At 39.7% G+C, this 6,775-nt stretch overlaps 1 protein-coding gene across 1 annotated transcript in view; it reads right to left on the bottom strand.

The window, feature by feature from the left end:
* Positions 1 to 6,775, bottom strand: part of VTI1A (vesicle transport through interaction with t-SNAREs 1A) — a 448,264-nt gene that overhangs the window by 249,789 nt on the left and 191,700 nt on the right. The gene's annotated exons all lie outside the window — the stretch shown is intronic.

Below are 6,775 nucleotides of genomic sequence, written 5' to 3'. Positions count from 1 at the left end.
GTTCTGACTCGATGGCACCTGACAACAACAATGTGGCACTGTGGGTTAATGTGCTGAAGGCTGGTGGCTCAACCTCACCAACTGCTCCTTGGAAAATCTATACAGGGTCACCATTGGTCGGAACTGACTCGATGGCACTTAACAACAAACCCTATATGGAGTCCTGGTGTGGTGCTGTGGGATAATGCACTGGACCAAAAGATCAGTTTGAACGACAAGGTCGGCAGTTCAAATTCACCAGCTGCTCCTTGGAAACCCTAGATAGGGTTGCTATGAGTTGGAACCAACTCTACAGCACTCAACAACAGTCTCTTGGTAGGGACTCCTGGTGTGGCACTGTATAAGTCCTGGACTTTGAACCACAAGGTCTATAGTTCAAGCCCCACCAGCTGCTCCTCTGAAACCATGTACAGAGCTGCTATGAGTGGGAAATGGACTCAACAACATTTAACAACACCAATCCCTTGCATTTCTTGTTCTAGCTATTTCATCTAAGTACAATCACAAGGGTTAGTCCTTTTGTTCAAGAATTCTATTTTTATTCTTTCAATGGGTAAAAACTTGTATTCTACCATATAGATGACACAAAGTCTAAAGGTCAAGAGTACCTTTGCTCCTTTCTGAAAATAAGGCCCTTCCTGATTTTAAGTAACAAAGTGAAATAACAAGATTTGACTTTTTTCATTAATGCTGCTTCCCCCACTGGACATTGCTATTATTATTTTAAAATAAAAATTGTAAACGAACTCTTAGAATACTTGTTTGAATTTACATTGAGATTTAACAATTTCTTTGTATACCTTCTTCTATTGCATTTTTGATCTTGTATCTGGGGTCCTTTTCCTTCTTTCTGGCAAACCCTTCTATAGTTTTTATCTAAAAATATTATTTTTATTGGCAGACACTATTCCACCATTCTCTGACTTCAGTTCATGTTGTTAAGGTGCCTACTTTCATCCTCTCATCTGTGTATAAATGACGTGTCTTGTGTCTGGCTGGTTTTAGAGTTCTGCACTTAGTTTTATTGTAATGTGTCTGGATGTGAAATTCTTTATATCTATTTTGCTTGGTATAGGTTTGATATTTGTGGATGCATGTCTTTTATACGAATTGGAAAATTCTCATCTATTCTCTTTTTCATATATTGTCCTTGTTTTCTTTCTTCCCTTTCCTAATTTTTCCTTCGGGGGCTCTGATTTCATGCTTTTAGATCTTTCCATTTGGTCCTACATGTTTTAACATCTCCTTTATACTCCCCATCTCATTTTCTGAGATGCTGAATTCTGCTTTATTTCTTCAGCGATATTTTCCAATTCACTAATTGTCTTATTAGCTTTGTCTAACCTTGTGTGGTGCTATAGGGTAAGCACTGGACTGCTAACCTCGAGGTAGGAAGTTCAAACCCACAAGCAGTTTCTTAGAAACTCTATACAGGGTTGCTATGAGTTAGAATGGACTCAACAGCACTTATCAACAATGAAAACAATACAATTTTCAATTTCACAAAGTTTTATATGGTTCTTTCCCAAAATTCTCTGGTCATTTTAATAGTCTCCTATTGCTTGATCATTTTAAAATTCCATCTGTACGTTCTGTAAATATTTCACATATTGCTATTTTGTATTCTATATTGATAATTCCAAAAGCTGAAGAACTTAGAAAGTCAAAATGCATTGTTTACTCTCTGAGATGACTCTCAGTTATGAGAATTGTGTGTGTGTGTTTGGTAAATTTTAGATTAGAATTTATACTAGCTTGAGTTTTATCTGCTGACATCTCTAAGACCTAATTTAGGAATACTTCCCTCAAAAATTTGTCGCTGTTGTTTATTTTGCTGGAAGCCAGCAAGTATGACTTACTCAGGACTATTTTCACTGTCTTCAAGTATTTTGGCTAAAAGAAGAGTTTCAAGATCCGTCATCCCACTGTGTGTGTGAGTGTGTGTGTGTATACAGTCAACTGTTTATATACTCCAGCATCTTAGTTTCTCAACGGCAGCGCTGATGCCGGGATGTCTCTGGTTCCCTTGTTCTGCTCTCTGCTCCGATTTCAGCTCACTTTTTCCCCCGACGCCAACGGAGAGCCCTCTTATTTTCTCGGAAATGCATCCAGTACTATGTTTTAATTTATCTAATGCAAGATCCTAATCTTAATTTGACTTCTGTAACATGTATGTGGAGGCCTGGTGTGATGCTATAGGATAAGCACTGGTATTGCTAACAGTAAGGTTGCTGGTTCAAACCTACCAGCAGCTCCTTGGAAACCCTACACAGGGGTCTCTATGAGTTGGAACTGACTCAATAGCACTTAACAACAACAGTATGTATGCATTATGAGTTGAGAGCCCTTTTCTATCTCAACTAATGTAGCTTTCCTTTCTTGTCAGCACAGAAGTTCTATGATTTGAGCATTAAATAAAATCACTGCTATTCATCTTATTCTGGACTCCTGGTGTGTCACTGTAGGATACGCACTGGACTGCAAACCACAAGGTGAGCAGTTCAAACCCACCAGCTGCTCCTTGGAAACCCTGTATAAGGTCTCTATGGATCAGAATTGACTCTACAGCACTTAACAACAACATTCATTTTATTATTTTCTAAAGGTTTGTATTTTATCTTTATTTACAGACTAGATTGTTAGAGTGAAAGGGGGTTCAAGGGATTATTCAGAATAATTTTTTCCCCAAAGGAGGCACTATTGGCACTTTGTCAGGATGATTCTTTATCTGTGGGAATGTCCCAAATGCTGCAAGACATTTAACATCCTTTGCTTCTACCTGGACTCCAGGTGTGAAACTGTAGGATCAGCACTGGACTGCGACCCACAAGGTCAGCAGTTCAAACCCACCAGCTGCTCCTCAGAAGCCCTATACAGGGTCACTATGAGTTGGAACCAACTTGATAGTACTTCACAACGAGTGCTTATCACATAATGTTGCTGTTGTTGTGAAGTGCCATCGAGTTGGTTCCAACTCATAGCGACCCTGTATAGGGCTTCTGAGGAGCAGCTGGTGGGTTTGAACTGCTGTCCTTGAGGTTAAATCCAACTTTGTAGTCCAGCACATTAACCCAGAGCGCCACATACTCCTACCACATAATAAGGGTTCAAAACTATCTACTAGTTAAAAGAACAGCCTAAAAAGTCATTGGTGTGCAACTCTTTGAAATACAAAGAAGTGTGGTCCCTAGGAAGAGTTAACATGAGAACACTCTGTGATAGGCCCTGGGTCCTGAAATAATTCTAAAAATAATTTATATGGCCTTTATACTGCGATGATGTTGCTGATGTTGCTCAGTGACACTGAGTTGGTTCCATCTCATAGCAACCCTGTACAGGGCTTCTGAAGACTGTTTGGTGGATTTGAACTGTTGACCTTGTGGTTAGCAGTTCTATGTTTATCCGACAGCACCATACCAGGACACCTTCTACTTCTATATGTTATCTAAAGAGGAACTCTTCTAGGCTATAGTATCTCAGAAGAACCTTTTCTTCACTAAACTACTGTGACAGTTGAATTTGTAAACATTTTAAATGTAAGAGGTTCAGTAACTTCACATTTAACGCCAATACCTATCTTCCAGAAAGTCAATATCCTGGACAGCTACACAGCTTTATTGGAAATCTTTAACCAATTGCCAATATCAACTCTGGAAAAGTATGGATTTCCATAGTAATTTCAACCATATCTGCTTGCCTCATACTTTAGAAACCGGAATCCCATTATCTGTCTACTCCATCTGTTCCCTTGGATTGATCCCCCAATGTGATTCTATTTAAAAGCTACTTAACCAAGCTGGTCGTGCAGTGATGAAAAAAGAAAAAAAAAGTGCCCACCTACTTTTTTGTCTACATTCTTATGTGCAAAACTGACCTTGCTTTCCACTCACTGAGCAGTTCCCTGCTGCCACGGATCTCCTAGGATTTACACTGTTTTGATTTCCTCAAATTGGGCTTTGTTACCAACATCTGACAACAGTCTCTTGGGTTAACCTGACTTTATAAACTGACCAGGGCCATAAAATCTCCATAAAATCCTTCAAGATGTCTAAGTATCCAGTGGTTACCTGGTCATTAAAGTACACAGGAGCTCTTTAGAACATTACATAGAAGGGGGTTGGGGTTGAGGAGAGGGAAATCCTTCAAAGATTCTTCTTATATTTTTTGAGACTGCCTTTTTTATCTTTGTCTTTTTAAAAAATGTTTTATTGCGAATTATGTGATAGTTTACATAGGAGAACATTAGCTTTACATTCATCCTATCATATATTGTTTCATTGCCATGGTTACAATCTCCTCCATGCATCATCAACCAACCAAAGGGTATACCCTACAAGCCTGTCCCCCGTTATCAGCACATAGCCCCGCTCCCTCTCTGGGTCTAAAGTCCCCAGCCACTCCATCTCTCCACATCACCGTCTCTGCCTCCATCTCTGGTGTCACTGCTTCTCTGGGTAGGGTCTGAGACTGTTCTCTTAATGCTCCTTTCTCATTGGAGGCTAATAACTTGGTCAGCCAACCACCAGGCATGACAAAACCATGGGTGGTCTTTTTGTTTTTCTCATAAACTTATGGTAAACCACAAAATAGTTAACCAAATATAACTGCTGCTGTCTACACTTCTGTTTTTCCTTCAAGTGTAGTAAGGTTTCATTCTACTCTTAAAACCCTTCAAAAATGGAAAGCCACCTTAGATGACAAGACTGGGAGTACACAATAGGTGGGGAAGAAAGATGAGAAAAACAGCACTTCAAAATCTGATCAAGCTGGTGCCGAATGCTCATCAACAACAATGCTCTCATGCTCTAAAAAGTCTCAGTAAAATTTGCTTCACAAAATGCAGGATCAAACTTGGCACAGGTACAAAATATCATCAAAGATTGCTCATAATTCCCTCCTTTAAACAGACTGAGGAATTTCACTGAGCGCATTTCCATGAATAAAACCAACTGAACGGAACCTGCCTGAGTTGCTTCCCCTAACACCCACATCTCTGTAAAAAGCTAAAAGAAAAAAAACAAAACAAAAACACCATCAAAACCCAACAACCCAACAACCCATGAACATGCTTTCACTGAGTGAAACTTGGGCTTCTGGAGAGAGTTGAATTAAAAAAAAAAAAAAGAAAAAGAAAAAGAAAAAATAGTACAACAACCGAAACCAGAACTGGGTTAACAGGAGGCTGTTGTGTTTCCCAAGCCCGGCAATATGAACCTAATTGAGGCTGACGCATGACAGACTCGCATGTACGGCATCGTCCAAGCACCGACTGAAGCTGCTGACAGAGGGTAAATGGTGCGTGGCAGTGGGGCTTGCCCTGGCCTGGCATGGCAACGTAAGAGCACCAAGCCTGTCAGGAGACAGCGTAAGGGCTAATGAAGGGCAGCCCTTGTTTTTAAAATTCTTCTCACCTAGTTTTGGATCAGACTCTACACCATGAAGCCTTCTCAACCTTTTAGTGCTCAGTTAAGGCTATGTGACACTTATTTAAAAATTAATGCATTCTAATCAATTTAAAGTTAGACAGTGAAGAGTCTGCAAAAGAGGGGAGACAAAAAGGGAAGAAGGCAGAAGGAGAAGAGAACAAAGAGAGAACGAGGGCATAATGTGCTCTGTGGATCTAGAAGAAGGAAGAAGGCATACAAAAACCTAGGTGTCTCTGGGCATCTCTGTAGAAAGGATCTGGTAAGGAAAGTCATACCAACATAAGAAGTTGCAGGGAGGGGAAACAAAATGTATCCTTCTTACAGTCCAACAACAGCATAAAAATTCTAGGAACCAAACTATGATAACACAAATGCAAAAGGAAAATTTCAACATCTGTAAAGAAAACACAATTATAATTTTTTAAAAGAACAACTATTCCCTGCTCCCTGACGCCCGAACAACCACAAGACCACTTTGTAACCTTTAATTAAAACATGTTCTTCAGCTCCCTATAATGGAAAATCTTACAAAAGAACGGAGTATGTATATGGAATATGTGCTTTAATAAAAATAAATAAAAAACAACACAAAATATTTATATGCCCTGTTGAATAAGCATTACTATCAAGGGAAAATTGTCAACAGTTTTAGATACAGACGTAACAGCATTGGGGAGTTAGGATGAGGGGGGTTCAAAAGTTTGTGGATAATGGAATTACAAGACAATGGCACTTCCCCACAAACTTTTTGAAGCCCCTCATACATACTGTCTGTTTCCTTTATCCCTGTTACCAATGTGGAGTCCTGATGTGGTGGTGCAGGATTAGCACTGGATCGCAAGGTTAGTTTGTACCAGAAGGTCACCAGTTCAAAGTCACCAGCCACTCAGACACCTTACTTTACAGCACTTAACAACAACATGGTCAATATTGGGAGCATGGTGTCTCCACAGGAGAAACTGGACTGGGAACCACAATGCTGGTGGTTCAAGCCCATTAGCTGCTCTGCAGGAGAAAGATGAGACTTTCTGCTCCCACAAAGGTTTACAGCCTCAGAAACCAGCTCCATGGCACTCAACGACAACCAACAAAGGTCAATATAAGAAAAGTGTTTGACTGAAAATCTTATACACATTTTAGATACCTGAAATCACACAGGTGAAACCTATAATTTATAGATTATTCCACAAAAAAGGTACTTGCCGATTTACAATAGTGGAAAGGAGGAAGAAATCTCTGGCTCTTAGGTATTAAAAATAAAATTTATTTTATGAAGACCACAGTTTTACTTAGAATGAACAGTCTGTTGCCTCAGTTACTAACTAAAACCAAGCTGACCTTCCTAGACT

The sequence above is a fragment of the Chrysochloris asiatica genome, unplaced genomic scaffold (genome assembly GCF_000296735.1).
Source record: "Chrysochloris asiatica unplaced genomic scaffold, ChrAsi1.0 scaffold00003, whole genome shotgun sequence".
Taxonomy (NCBI): domain Eukaryota; kingdom Metazoa; phylum Chordata; class Mammalia; order Afrosoricida; family Chrysochloridae; genus Chrysochloris; species Chrysochloris asiatica.
Note: the sequence above shows the minus strand (reverse complement) of the source record. Positions and strands in the feature narration are given on the sequence as shown.